At 37.5% G+C, this 13,989-nt stretch overlaps 12 non-coding genes across 12 annotated transcripts; all 12 read right to left on the bottom strand.

The window, feature by feature from the left end:
* Positions 1-728: 728 nt before the first annotated feature.
* Positions 729-801, bottom strand: TRNAF-GAA (transfer RNA phenylalanine (anticodon GAA)). Its single transcript has one exon. It is a non-coding gene; the product is annotated as a tRNA-Phe (tRNA).
* A 142-nt stretch (positions 802-943) lies between these two features.
* Positions 944-1,016, bottom strand: TRNAF-GAA (transfer RNA phenylalanine (anticodon GAA)). The gene has a single exon. It is a non-coding gene; the product is annotated as a tRNA-Phe (tRNA).
* A 595-nt stretch (positions 1,017-1,611) lies between these two features.
* On the bottom strand, positions 1,612-1,684 carry TRNAF-GAA (transfer RNA phenylalanine (anticodon GAA)). Its single transcript has one exon. It is a non-coding gene; the product is annotated as a tRNA-Phe (tRNA).
* Positions 1,685-2,497: 813 nt separating this feature from the next.
* Positions 2,498-2,570, bottom strand: TRNAF-GAA (transfer RNA phenylalanine (anticodon GAA)). Its single transcript has one exon. It is a non-coding gene; the product is annotated as a tRNA-Phe (tRNA).
* A 1,687-nt stretch (positions 2,571-4,257) lies between these two features.
* Positions 4,258-4,330, bottom strand: TRNAF-GAA (transfer RNA phenylalanine (anticodon GAA)). The gene has a single exon. It is a non-coding gene; the product is annotated as a tRNA-Phe (tRNA).
* Positions 4,331-5,143: 813 nt separating this feature from the next.
* TRNAF-GAA (transfer RNA phenylalanine (anticodon GAA)) lies at positions 5,144-5,216 on the bottom strand. The gene has a single exon. It is a non-coding gene; the product is annotated as a tRNA-Phe (tRNA).
* Positions 5,217-6,028: 812 nt separating this feature from the next.
* On the bottom strand, positions 6,029-6,101 carry TRNAF-GAA (transfer RNA phenylalanine (anticodon GAA)). Its single transcript has one exon. It is a non-coding gene; the product is annotated as a tRNA-Phe (tRNA).
* An 811-nt stretch (positions 6,102-6,912) lies between these two features.
* Positions 6,913-6,985, bottom strand: TRNAF-GAA (transfer RNA phenylalanine (anticodon GAA)). Its single transcript has one exon. It is a non-coding gene; the product is annotated as a tRNA-Phe (tRNA).
* Positions 6,986-7,799: 814 nt separating this feature from the next.
* Positions 7,800-7,872, bottom strand: TRNAF-GAA (transfer RNA phenylalanine (anticodon GAA)). The gene has a single exon. It is a non-coding gene; the product is annotated as a tRNA-Phe (tRNA).
* Positions 7,873-10,617: 2,745 nt separating this feature from the next.
* TRNAF-GAA (transfer RNA phenylalanine (anticodon GAA)) lies at positions 10,618-10,690 on the bottom strand. The gene has a single exon. It is a non-coding gene; the product is annotated as a tRNA-Phe (tRNA).
* Positions 10,691-11,503: 813 nt separating this feature from the next.
* On the bottom strand, positions 11,504-11,576 carry TRNAF-GAA (transfer RNA phenylalanine (anticodon GAA)). Its single transcript has one exon. It is a non-coding gene; the product is annotated as a tRNA-Phe (tRNA).
* A 1,679-nt stretch (positions 11,577-13,255) lies between these two features.
* TRNAF-GAA (transfer RNA phenylalanine (anticodon GAA)) lies at positions 13,256-13,328 on the bottom strand. The gene has a single exon. It is a non-coding gene; the product is annotated as a tRNA-Phe (tRNA).
* Positions 13,329-13,989: the final 661 nt, after the last annotated feature.

Raw genomic sequence — 13,989 nt, 5'->3', positions numbered from 1 at the left:
TAATGAAAGATTCTGCTGGTAAATTGCTATTCTGTAACAAAAATACAGCAACTAAACATGCCGAATCCTGGGATCAAACCCAGGACCTTTAGATCTTCAGTTTAATGCTCTCACAAAAGAGCTATTGCGTGTAAGTCTGACGTTTAGAAAGTCTTTTTTGGTGTTTAAGATAAGGCAAACTGAAAGAACATCAAGTGTCCTAGAGGGCGAAACCTGAAAATGAAAGTTTCTGCTGCTAAATTTCTTTTTGCTGAATTGCTACTCAGTAACAAACTGCAAACACCCAAACATGTGGAAACCCACGATCGTACTAGGGATTTTAAGGTCTTCAGTCTATTGCTCTCACAACTGAGCTATTTTGGCAAGCTATACTGATAAGAATGTCTTTTTTTAGGAGCTAAAGATTTTGCAAACTGAAATAACATAAAATGCTTTTCAAGATCAAAACCTGAACACAACAGTTTTTGCTGCTAAATTGCTATTCAGTAGCAAAAGCAAACACCCAACCATGCTAAACCCCAGGATTGAACAAGACACCCTTAGATCTTCAGTCTAATGTTGTCACAACTGAGCTATTTCGCCAAGGTCTACTAATAAGAAATTCTTTTATTGGGGCTAATAATAATGCAAACTGTAATAACATGAAATGTTCTTGAAGACCAGAACCTGAACACGGCAGTTTCTGCTGTTAAATTGCTATTCTGTAACAAAAAAACAGCAACTAAATATGCCGAAACCCAGGATTGAACCAGGGACTTTTAGATCTTCAGTCTAACGCTCTCCCAACTGAGCTATTTTGGCTAATTGTGACAGATGTGAAGTCGTATTTGGGGTTTTAGGTTGGGAAAAAAAGAGCATCAAGTGTTCTTGAAGAGAAACACCTTATAATGAAAGATTCTGCTGGTAAATTGCTATTCTGTAACAAAAATACAGCTACTAAACATGCCGAAACCCGGGATCGAACCAGGGACTTATAGATCTTCAGTCTAATGCTCTCCCAAATGAGCTATTGCAGCTACGTCTGACCTTTGGAAAGTCTTTTTTGGTGTTTAAGATAAGGCAAACTGAAAGAACATCAAGTGTCCTAGAGGGCGAAACCTGAAAATAAATGTTTCTGCTGCTAAATTTCTTTTTGCTGAATTGCTACTCAGTAACAAAATGCAAACACCCAAACATGTGGAAACCCACGATCGTACTATGGATTTTAAGGTCTTCAGTCTATTGCTCTCACAACTGAGCTATTTTGGCAAGCTATACTGATAAGAATGTCTTTTTTTGAAGCTAAAGATTTTGCAAACTGAAATAACATAAAATGTTTTTCAAGATCAAAAACTGAAAGCAACAGTTTTTGCTGCTAAATTGCTATTCAGTAGCAAAAGCAAACACCCAACCATGCTAAACCCCAGGATTGAACAAGACACCCTTAGATCTTCAGTCTAATGTTCTCACAACTGAGCTATTTCGCCAAGCTCTACTAATAAGAAATTCTTTTATTGGGGCTAATAATAATGCAAACTGTAATAACATGAAATGAACTTGAAGACCAGAACCTGAACACGGCAGTTTCTGCTGCTAAATTGCTATTCTGTAACAAAAAACAGCAACTAAATATGCAGAAATCCGGGATCGAACCAGGGACCTTTAGATCTTCAGTCTAACGCTCTACCAACTGAGCTATTTCGACTAATTGTGAAAGATGTGAAGCCGTATTTGGGGTTTTAGGCTGGGGAAAAAAAGAGCATTAAGTGTTCTTGATGAACAACACCTGATAATGAAAGATTCTGCTGGTAAATTGCTATTCTGTAACAAAAATACAGCAACTAAACATGCCGAATCCTGGGATCGAACCCAGGAGCTTTAGATCTTCAGTTTAATGCTCTCACAAAAGAGCTATTGTGTGTAAGTCTGACGTTTAGAGAGTGTTTTTTGGTGTTTAAGATAAGGCAAACTGAAAGAACATCAAGTGTCCTAGAGGGCGAAACCTGAAAATGAAAGTTTCTGCTGCTAAATTTCTTTTTGCTGACTTGCTACTCAGTAACAAACTGCAAACACCCAAACATGTGGAAACCCACGATCATACTAGGGATTTTAAGGTCTTCAGTCTATTGCTCTCACAACTGAGCTATTTTGGCAAGCTATACTGATAAGAATGTCTTTTTTTAGGAGCTAAAGATTTTGCAAACTGAAATAACATAAAATGCTTTTCAAGATCAAAACCTGAACACAACAGTTTTTGCTGCTAAATTGCTATTCAGTAGCAAAAGCAAACACCCAACCATGCTAAACCCCAGGATTGAACAAGACACCCTTAGATCTTCAGTCTAATGTTGTCACAACTGAGCTATTTCGCCAAGCTCTACTAATAAGAAATTATTTTATTGGGGCTAATAATAATGCAAACTGTAAAAACATGAAATGTTCTTGAAGACCAGAACCTGAACACGGCAGTTTCTGCTGCTAAATTGCTATTCTGTAACAAAAAAACAGCAACTAAATATGCAGAAACCCGGGATCGAACCAGGGACCTTTAGATCTTCAGTCTAACGCTCTCCCAACTGAGCTATTTCGGCTAATTGTGAAAGATGTTAAACCGTATTTGGGATTTTAGGCTGGGAAAAAAAAGAGCATTAAGTGTTCTTGATGAACAACACCTGATAATGAAAGATTCTGCTGGTAAATTGCTATTCTGTAACAAAAATACAGCAACTAAACATGCCGAATCCTGGGATCAAACCCAGGACCTTTAGATCTTCAGTTTAATGCTCTCACAAAAGAGCTATTGCGTGTAAGTCTGACGTTTAGAAAGTCTTTTTTGGTGTTTAAGATAAGGCAAACTGAAAGAACATCAAGTGTCCTAGAGGGCGAAACCTGAAAATGAAAGTTCCTGCTGCTAAATTTCTTTTTGCTGAATTGCTACTCAGTAACAAACTGCAAACACCCAAACATGTGGAAACCCACGATCGTACTAGGGATTTTAAGGTCTTCAGTCTATTGCTCTCACAACTGAGCTATTTTGGCAAGCTATACTGATAAGAATGTCTTTTTTTAGGAGCTAAAGATTTTGCAAACTGAAATAACATAAAATGCTTTTTAAGATCAAAACCTGAACACAACAGTTTTTGCTGCTAAATTGCTATTCAGTAGCAAAAGCAAACACCCAACCATGCTAAACCCCAGGATTGAACAAGACACCCTTAGATCTTCAGTCTAATGTTGTCACAACTGAGCTATTTCGCCAAGCTCTACTAATAAGAAATTCTTTTATTGGGGCTAATAATAATGCAAACTGTAATAACATGAAATGTTCTTGAAGACCAGAACCTGAACACGGCAGTTTCTGCTGCTAAATTGCTATTCTGTAACAAAAAAAACAGCAACTAAATATGCCGAAACCCGGGACCTTTAGATCTTCAGTCTAACGCTCTCCCAACTGAGCTATTTCGGTTAATTGTGACAGATGTGAAGTCGTATTTGGGGTTTTAGGTTGGGAAAAAAAGAGCATCAAGTGTTATTGAAGAGCAACACCTTATAATGAAAGATTCTGCTGGTAAATTGCTATTCTGTAACAAAAATACAGCTACTAAACATGCCGAAACCCGGGATCGAAACAGGGACTTATAGATCTTCAGTCTAATGCTCTCCCAAATGTGCTATTGCAGCTACGTCTGACATTTGGAAAGTCTTTTTTGGTGTTTAAGATAAGGCAAACTGAAAGAACATCAAGTGTCCTAGAGGGCGAAACCTGAAAATAAACGTTTCTGCTGCTAAATTTCTTTTTGCTGAATTGCTACTCAGTAACAAAATGCAAACACCCAAACATGTGGAAACCCACGATCGTACTAGGGATTTTAAGGTCTTCAGTCTATTGCTCTCACAACTGAGCTATTTTGGCAAGCTATACTGATAAGAATGTCTTTTTTTGGTGCTAAAGATTTTGCAAACTGAAATAACATAAAATGTTTTTCAAGATCAAAAACTGAAAACAACAGTTTTTGCTGCTAAATTGCTATTCAGTAGCAAAAGCAAACACCCAACCATGCTAAACCCCAGGATTGAACAAGACACCCTTAGATCTTCAGTCTAATGTTCTCACAACTTAGCTAGTTCGCCAAGCTCTACTAATAAGAAATTCTTTTATTGGGGCTAATAATAATGCAAACTGTAATAACATGAAATGAACTTGAAGACCAGAACCTGAACACGGCAGTTTCTGCTGCTAAATTGCTATTCTGTAACAAAAAAAACAGCAACTAAATATGCCGAAACCCGGGATCGAACCAGGGACCTTTAGATCTTCAGTCTAACGCTCTACCAACTGAGCTATTTCGGCTATTTGTGAAAGATGTGAAGCCGTATTTGGGGTTTTAGGCTAGGGAAAAAAAGAGCATTAAGTGTTCTTGATGAACAACACCTGATAATGAAAGATTCTGCTGGTAAATTGCTATTCTGTAACAAAAATACAGCAACTAAACATGCCGAATCCTGGGATCGAACCCAGGAGCTTTAGATCTTCAGTTTAATGCTCTCACAAAAGAGCTATTGTTTGTAAGTCTGACGTTTAGAAAGTCTTTTTTGGTGTTTAAGATAAGGCAAACTGAAAGAACATCAAGTGTCCTTGAGGGCGAAACCTGAAAATGAAAGTTTCTGCTGCTAAATTTCTTTTTGCTGACTTGCTACTCAGTAACAAACTGCAAACACCCAAACATGTGGAAACCCACGATCATACTAGGGATTTTAAGGTCTTCAGTCTATTGTTCTCACAACTGAGCTATTTTGGCAAGCTATACTGATAAGAATGTCTTTTTTTAGGAGCTAAAGATTTTGCAAACTGAAATAACATAAAATGCTTTTCAAGATCAAAACCTGAACACAACAGTTTTTGCTGCTAAATTGCTATTCAGTAGCAAAAGCAAACACCCAACCATGCTAAACCCCAGGATTGAACAAGACACCCTTAGATCTTCAGTCTAATGTTGTCACAACTGAGCTATTTCGCCAAGCTCTACTAATAAGAAATTATTTTATTGGGGCTAATAATAATGCAAACTGTAAAAACATGAAATGTTCTTGAAGACCAGAACCTGAACACGGCAGTTTCTGCTGCTAAATTGCTATTCTGTAACAAAAAAACAGCAACTAAATATGCCGAAACCCGGGATCGAACCAGGGACCTTTAGATCTTCAGTCTAACGCTCTCCCAACTGAGCTATTTTGGCTAATTGTGAAAGATGTCAAGCCGTATTTGGGGTTTTAGGCTGGGGAAAAAAAGAGCATTAAGTGTTCTTGATGAACAACACCTGATAATGAAAGATTCTGCTGGTAAATTGCTATTCTGTAACAAAAATACAGCAACTAAACATGCCGAATCCTGGGATCAAACCCAGGACCTTTAGATCTTCAGTTTAATGCTCTCACAAAAGAGCTATTGCGTGTAAGTCTGACGTTTAGAAAGTCTTTTTTGGTGTTTAAGATAAGGCAAACTGAAAGAACATCAAGTGTCCTAGAGGGCGAAACCTGAAAATGAAAGTTTCTGCTGCTAAATTTCTTTTTGCTGAATTGCTACTCAGTAACAAACTGCAAACACCCAAACATGTGGAAACCCACGATCGTACTAGGGATTTTAAGGTCTTCAGTCTATTGCTCTCACAACTGAGCTATTTTGGCAAGCTATACTGATAAGAATGTCTTTTTTTGGAGCTAAAGATTTTGCAAACTGAAATAACATAAAAAATTTTTCAAGATCAAAAACTGAAAACAACAGTTTTTGCTGCTAAATTGCTATTCAGTAGCAAAAGCAAACACCCAACCATGCTAAACCCCAGGATTGAACAAGACACCCTTAGATCTTCAGTCTAATGTTCTCACAACTGAGCTATTTCGCCAAGCTCTACTAATAAGAAATTATTTTATTGGGGCTAATAATAATGCAAACTGTAATAACATGAAATGAACTTGAAGACCAGAACCTGAACACGGCAGTTTCTGCTGCTAAATTGCTATTCTGTAACAAAAAAACAGCAACTAATTATGCAGAAACCCGGGATCGAACCAGGGACCTTTAGATCTTCAGTCTACCTCTCTCCCAACTGAGCTATTTCACCTAATTGTGACAGATGTGAAGTCGTATTTGGGGTTTTAGGTTGGGAAAAAAAGAGCATCAAGTGTTCTTGAAGAGCAACACCTTATAATGAAAGATTCTGCTGGTAAATTGCTATTCTGTAACAAAAATACAGCTACTAAACATGCCGAAACCAGGGATCGAACCAGGGACTTATAGATCTTCAGTCTAATGCTCTCCCAAATCAGCTTTTGCTGCTACGTCTGACATTTGGAAAGTCTTTTTTGGTGTTTAAGATAAGGCAAACTGAAAGAACATCAAGTGTCCTAGAGGGCGAAACCTGAAAATAAACGTTTCTGCTGCTAAATTTCTTTTTGCTGAATTGCTACTCAGTAACAAAATGCATACACCCAAACAAGTGGAAACCCACGATCGTACTAGGGATTTTAAGGTCTTCAGTCTATTGCTCTCACAACTGAGCTATTTTGGCAAGCTATACTGATAAGAATGTCTTTTTTTGGAGCTAAAGATTTTGCAAACTGAAATAACATAAAAAATTTTTCAAGATCAAAAACTGAAAACAACAGTTTTTGCTGCTAAATTGCTATTCAGTAGCAAAAGCAAACACCCAACCATGCTAAACCCCAGGATTGAACAAGACACCCTTAGATCTTCAGTCTAATGTTCTCACAACTGAGCTATTTCGCCAAGCTCTACTAATAAGAAATTATTTTATTGGGGCTAATAATAATGCAAACTGTAATAACATGAAATGAACTTGAAGACCAGAACCTGAACACGGCAGTTTCTGCTGCTAAATTGCTATTCTGTAACAAAAAAACAGCAACTAATTATGCAGAAACCCGGGATCGAACCAGGGACCTTTAGATCTTCAGTCTACCTCTCTCCCAACTGAGCTATTTCACCTAATTGTGAAAGATGTGAAGCCGTATTTGGGGTTTTAGGCTTGGGGAAAAAAGAGCATTAAGTGTTCTTGATGAACAACACCTGATAATGAAAGATTCTGCTGGTAAATTGCTATTCTGTAACAAAAATACAGCAACTAAACATGCCGAATCCTGGGATCGAACCCAGGACCTTTAGATCTTCAGTTTAATGCTCTCACAAAAGAGATATTGCGTGTAAGTCTGACGTTTAGAAAGTCTATTTTGGTGTTTAAGATAAGGCAAACTGAAAGAACATCAAGTGTCCTAGAGGGCGAAACCTGAAAATGAAAGTTTCTGCTGCTAAATTTCTTTTTGCTGAATTGCTACTCAGTAACAAACTGCAAACACCCAAACATGTGGAAACCCACAATCGTACTAGGGATTTTAAGGTCTTCAGTCTATTGCTCTCACAACTGAGCTATTTTGGCAAGCTATACTGATAAGAATGTCTTTTTTTAGGAGCTAAAGATTTTGCAAACTGAAATAACATAAAATGCTTTTCAAGATCAAAACCTGAACACAACAGTTTTTGCTGCTAAATTGCTATTCAGTAGCAAAAGCAAACACCCAACCATGCTAAACCCCAGGATTTAACAAGACACCCTTAGATCTTCAGTCTAATGTTGTCACAACTGAGCTATTTCGCCAAGCTCTACTAATAAGAAATTATTTTATTGGGGCTAATAATAATGCAAACTGTAATAACATGAAATGTTCTTGAAGACCAGAACCTGAACACGGCAGTTTCTGCTGCTAAATTGCTATTCTGTAACAAAAAAAACAGCAACTAAATATGCCAAAACCCGGGATCGAACCAGGGACCTTTAGATCTTCAGTCTAACGCTCTCCCAACTGAGCTACTTCGGCTAATTGTGACAGATGTGAAGTCGTATTTGGGGTTTTAGGTTGGGAAAAAAAGAACATCAAGTGTTCTTGAAGAGCAACACCTTATGCTACTGAATAGCAATTTAGCAGCAAAAACTGTTGTTTTCAGTTTTTGATCTTGAAAAACATTTTATGTTATTTCAGTTTGCAAAATCTTTTGTTACAGAATAGCAATTTAGCAGCAGAAACTGCCGTGTTCAGGTTCTGGTCTTCAAGAAAAAAAGAGCATCAAGTGTTCTTGAAGAGCAACACCTTATAATGAAAGATTATGCTGGTAAATTGCTATTCTGTAACAAAAATACAGCTACTAAACATGCCGAAACCGAACCAGGGACTTATAGATCTTCAGTCTAATGCTCTCCCAAATGAGCTATTGCAGCTACGTCAGACTTTTGGAAAGTCTTTTTTGGTGTTTAAGATAAGGCAAACTGAAAGAACATCAAGTGTCCTAGAGGGCGAAACCTGAAAATAAACGTTTCTGCTGCTAAATTTCTTTTTGCTGAATTGCTACTCAGTAACAAAATGCAAACACCCAAACATGTGGAAACCCACGATCGTACTAGGGATTTTAAGGTCTTCAGTCTATTGCTCTCACAACTGAGCTATTTTGGCAAGCTATACTGATAAAAATGTCTTTTTTTGGAGCTAAAGATTTTGCAAACTGAAATAACATCAAATGTTTTTCAAGATCAAAAACTGAAAACAACAGTTTTTGCTGCTAAATTGCTATTCAGTAGCAAAAGCAAACACCCAACCATGCTAAACCCCAGGATTGAACAAGACACCCTTAGATCTTCAGTCTAATGTTGTCACAACTGAGCTATTTCGCCAAGCTCTTCTAATAAGAAATTCTTTTATTGGGGCTAATAATAATGCAAACTGTAATAACATGAAATGATCTTGAAGACCAGAACCTGAACACGGCAGTTTCTGCTGCTAAATTGCTATTCTGTAACAAAAAAACAGCAACTAAATATGCCGAATCCCAGTATCGAACCAGGGACCTTTAGATCTTCTGTCTAACGCTCTCCAAACTGAGCTATTTTGGCTAATTGTGAAAGATGTCAAGCCGTATTTGGGGTTTTAGGCTGGGAAAAAAAAGAGCATTTAGTGTTCTTGATGAACAACACCTGATAATGAAAGATTCTGCTGGTAAATTGCTATTCTGTAACAAAAATACAGCAACTAAACATGCCGAATCCTGGGATCGAACCCAGGACCTTTAGATCTTCATTTTAATGCTCTCACAAAAGAGCTATTGCGTGTAAGTCTGACGTTTAAAAAGTCTTTTTTGGTGTTTAAGATAAGGCAAACTGAAAGAACATCAAGTGTCCTAGAGGGCGAAACCTGAAAATGAAAGTTTCTGCTGCTAAATTTCTTTTTGCTGACTTGCTACTCAGTAACAAACTGCAAACACCCAAACATGTGGAAACCCACGATCGTACTAGGGATTTTAAGGTCTTCAGTCTATTGCTCTCACAACTGAGCTATTTTGGCAAGCTATACTGATAAGAATGTCTTTTTTTAGGAGCTAAAGATTTTGCAAACTGAAATAACATAAAATGCTTTTCAAGATCAAAACCTGAACACAACAGTTTTTGCTGCTAAATTGCTATTCAGTAGCAAAAGCAAATACCCAACCATGCTAAACCCCAGGATTGAACAAGACACCCTTAGATCTTCAGTCTAATGTTCTCACAACTGAGCAATTTCGCCAAGCTCTACTAATAAGAAATTATTTTATTGGGGCTAATAATAATGCAAACTGTAATAACATGAAATGTTCTTGAAGAACAGAACCTGAACACGGCAGTTTCTGCTGCTAAATTGCTATTCTGTAACAAAAAAAACAGCAACTAAATATGCCGAAACCCGGGATCTTCAGTCTAACGCTCTCCCAACTGAGCTATTTCAGCTAATTGTGACAGATGTGAAGTCGTATTTGGGGTTTTAGGTTGGGAAAAAAAGAGCATCAAGTGTTCTTTAAGAGCAACACCTTATAATGAAAGATTCTGCTGGTAAATTGCTATTCTGTAACAAAAATACAGCTACTAAACATGCCAAAACCCAGGATCGAACCAGGGACTTATAGATCTTCAGTCTAATGCTCTCCCAAATGAGCTATTGCAGCTACGTCTGACATTTGGAAAGTCTTTTTTGGTGTTTAAGATAAGGCAAACTGAAAGAACATCAAGTGTCCTAGAGGGCGAAACCTGAAAATAAACGTTTCTGCTGCTAAATTTCTTTTTGCTGAATTGCTACTCAGTAACAAAATGCAAACACCCAAACATGTGGAAACCCACGATCGTACTAGGGATTTTACGGTCTTCAGTCTATTGCTCTCACAACTGAGCTATTTTGGCAAGCTATACTGATAAGAATGTCTTTTTTTGGAGCTAAAGATTTTGCAAACTGAAATAACATAAAATGTTTTTCAAGATCAAAAACTGAAAACAACAGTTTTTGCTCCTAAATTGCTATTCAGTAGCAAAAGCAAACACCCAACCATGCTAAACCCCAGGATTGAACAAGACACCCTTAGATTTTCAGTCTAATGTTCTCACAACTGAGCTATTTCGCCAAGCTCTACTAATAAGAAATTATTTTATTGGGGCTAATAATAATGCAAACTGTAATAACATGAAATGATCTTGAAGACCAGAACCTGAACACGGCAGTTTCTGCTGCTAAATTGCTATTCTGTAACAAAAAAACAGCAACTAAATATGCCGAAACCCGGGATCGAACCAGGGACCTTTAGAACTTCAGTCTAACGCTCTCCCAACTGAGCTATTTTGGCTAATTGTGAAAGATGTCAAGCCGTATTTGGGGTTTTAGGCTGGGGAAAAAAAAGAGCATTAAGTGTTCTTGATGAACAACACCTGATAATGAAAGATTCTGCTGGTAAATTGCTATTCTGTAACAAAAATACAGCAACTAAACATGCCGAATCCTGGGATCAAACCCAGGACCTTTAGATCTTCAGTTTAATGCTCTCACAAAAGAGCTATTGCGTGTAAGTCTGACGTTTAGAAAGTCTTTTTTGGTGTTTAAGATAAGGCAAACTGAAAGAACATCAAGTGTCCTAGAGGGCGAAACCTGAAAATAAACGTTTCTGCTGCTAAATTTCTTTTTGCTGAATTGCTACTCAGTAACAAAATGCAAACACCCAAACATGTGGAAACCCACGATCGTACTAGGGATTTTAAGGTCTTCAGTCTATTGCTCTCACAACTGAGCTATTTTGGCAAGCTATACTGATAAAAATGTCTTTTTTTGGAGCTAAAGATTTTGCAAACTGAAATAACATCAAATGTTTTTCAAGATCAAAAACTGAAAACAACAGTTTTTGCTGCTAAATTGCTATTCAGTAGCAAAAGCAAACACCCAACCATGCTAAACCCCAGGATTGAACAAGACACCCTTAGATCTTCAGTCTAATGTTGTCACAACTGAGCTATTTCGCCAAGCTCTTCTAATAAGAAATTCTTTTATTGGGGCTAATAATAATGCAAACTGTAATAACATGAAATGATCTTGAAGACCAGAACCTGAACACGGCAGTTTCTGCTGCTAAATTGCTATTCTGTAACAAAAAAACAGCAACTAAATATGCCGAATCCCAGTATCGAACCAGGGACCTTTAGATCTTCAGTCTAACGCTCTCCAAACTGAGCTATTTCGGCTAATTGTGAAAGATGTCAAGCCGTATTTGGGGTTTTAGGCTGGGGAAAAAAAAGAGCATTAAGTGTTCTTGATGAACAACACCTGATAATGAAAGATTCTGCTGGTAAATTGCTATTCTGTAACAAAAATACAGCAACTAAACATGCCGAATCCTGGGATCGAACCCAGGACCTTTAGATCTTCATTTTAATGCTCTCACAAAAGAGCTATTGCGTGTAAGTCTGACGTTTAAAAAGTCTTTTTTGGTGTTTAAGATAAGGCAAACTGAAAGAACATCAAGTGTCCTAGAGGGCGAAACCTGAAAATGAAAGTTTCTGCTGCTAAATTTCTTTTTGCTGACTTGCTACTCAGTAACAAACTGCAAACACCCAAACATGTGGAAACCCACGATCGTACTAGGGATTTTAAGGTCTTCAGTCTATTGCTCTCACAACTGAGCTATTTTGGCAAGCTATACTGATAAGAATGTCTTTTTTTAGGAGCTAAAGATTTTGCAAACTGAAATAACATAAAATGCTTTTCAAGATCAAAACCTGAACACAACAGTTTTTGCTGCTAAATTGCTATTCAGTAGCAAAAGCAAATACCCAACCATGCTAAACCCCAGGATTGAACAAGACACCCTTAGATCTTCAGTCTAATGTTCTCACAACTGAGCAACTTCGCCAAGCTCTACTAATAAGAAATTATTTTATTGGGGCTAATAATAATGCAAACTGTAATAACATGAAATGTTCTTGAAGAACAGAACCTGAACACGGCAGTTTCTGCTGCTAAATTGCTATTCTGTAACAAAAAAAACAGCAACTAAATATGCCGAAACCCGGGATCTTCAGTCTAACGCTCTCCCAACTGAGCTATTTCAGCTAATTGTGACAGATGTGAAGTCGTATTTGGGGTTTTAGGTTGGGAAAAAAAGAGCATCAAGTGTTCTTGAAGAGCAACACCTTATAATGAAAGATTCTGCTGGTAAATTGCTATTCTGTAACAAAAATACAGCTACTAAACATGCCAAAACCCAGGATCGAACCAGGGACTTATAGATCTTCAGTCTAATGCTCTCCCAAATGAGCTATTGCAGCTACGTCTGACATTTGGAAAGTCTTTTTTGGTGTTTAAGATAAGGCAAACTGAAAGAACATCAAGTGTCCTAGAGGGCGAAACCTGAAAATAAACGTTTCTGCTGCTAAATTTCTTTTTGCTGAATTGCTACTCAGTAACAAAATGCAAACACCCAAACATGTGGAAACCCACGATCGTACTAGGGATTTTACGGTCTTCAGTCTATTGCTCTCACAACTGAGCTATTTTGGCAAGCTATACTGATAAGAATGTCTTTTTTTGGAGCTAAAGATTTTGCAAACTGAAATAACATAAAATGTTTTTCAAGATCAAAAACTGAAAACAACAGTTTTTGCTCCTAAATTGCTATTCAGTAGCAAAAGCAAACACCCAACCATGCTAAACCCCAGGATTGAACAAGACACCCTTAGATTTTCAGTCTAATGTTCTCACAACTGAGCTATTTCGCCAAGCTCTACTAATAAGAAATTATTTTATTGGGGCTAATAATAATGCAAACTGTAATAACATGAAATGATCTTGAAGACCAGAACCTGAACACGGCAGTTTCTGCTGCTAAATTGCTATTCTGTAACAAAAAAACAGCAACTAAATATGCCGAAACCCGGGATCGAACCAGGGACCTTTAGAACTTCAGTCTAACGCTCTCCCAACTGAGCTATTTTGGCTAATTGTGAAAGATGTCAAGCCGTATTTGGGGTTTTAGGCTGGGGAAAAAAAAGAGCATTTAGTGTTCTTGATGAACAACACCTGATAATGAAAGATTCTGCTGGTAAATTGCTATTCTGTAACAAAAATACAGCAACTAAACATGCCGAATCCTGGGATCAAACCCAGGACCTTTAGATCTTCAGTTTAATGCTCTCACAAAAGAGCTATTGCGTGTAAGTCTGACGTTTAGAAAGTCTTTTTTGGTGTTTAAGATAAGGCAAACTGAAAGAACATCAAGTGTCCTAGAGGGCGAAACCTGAAAATGAAAGTTTCTGCTGCTAAATTTCTTTTTGCTGAATTGCTACTCAGTAACAAACTGCAAACACCCAAACATGTGGAAACCCACGATCGTACTAGGGATTTTAAGGTCTTCAGTCTTTTGCTCTCACAACTGAGCTATTTTGGCAAGCTATACTGATAAGAATGTCTTTTTTTAGGAGCTAAAGATTTTGCAAACTGAAATAACATAAAATACTTTTCAAGATCAAAACCTGAACACAACAGTTTTTGCTGCTAAATTGCTATTCAGTAGCAAAAGCAAACACCCAACCATGCTAAACCCCAGGATTGAACAAGACACCCTTAGATCTTTAGTCTAATGTTGTCACAACTGAGCTA

The sequence above is a fragment of the Pseudophryne corroboree genome, unplaced genomic scaffold (assembly GCF_028390025.1).
Source record: "Pseudophryne corroboree isolate aPseCor3 unplaced genomic scaffold, aPseCor3.hap2 scaffold_2229, whole genome shotgun sequence".
In the NCBI taxonomy this organism is placed as follows: domain Eukaryota; kingdom Metazoa; phylum Chordata; class Amphibia; order Anura; family Myobatrachidae; genus Pseudophryne; species Pseudophryne corroboree.
The sequence above is the reverse complement of the archived record's forward strand: the minus strand, read 5'-3'. Positions and strand labels throughout refer to the sequence as shown.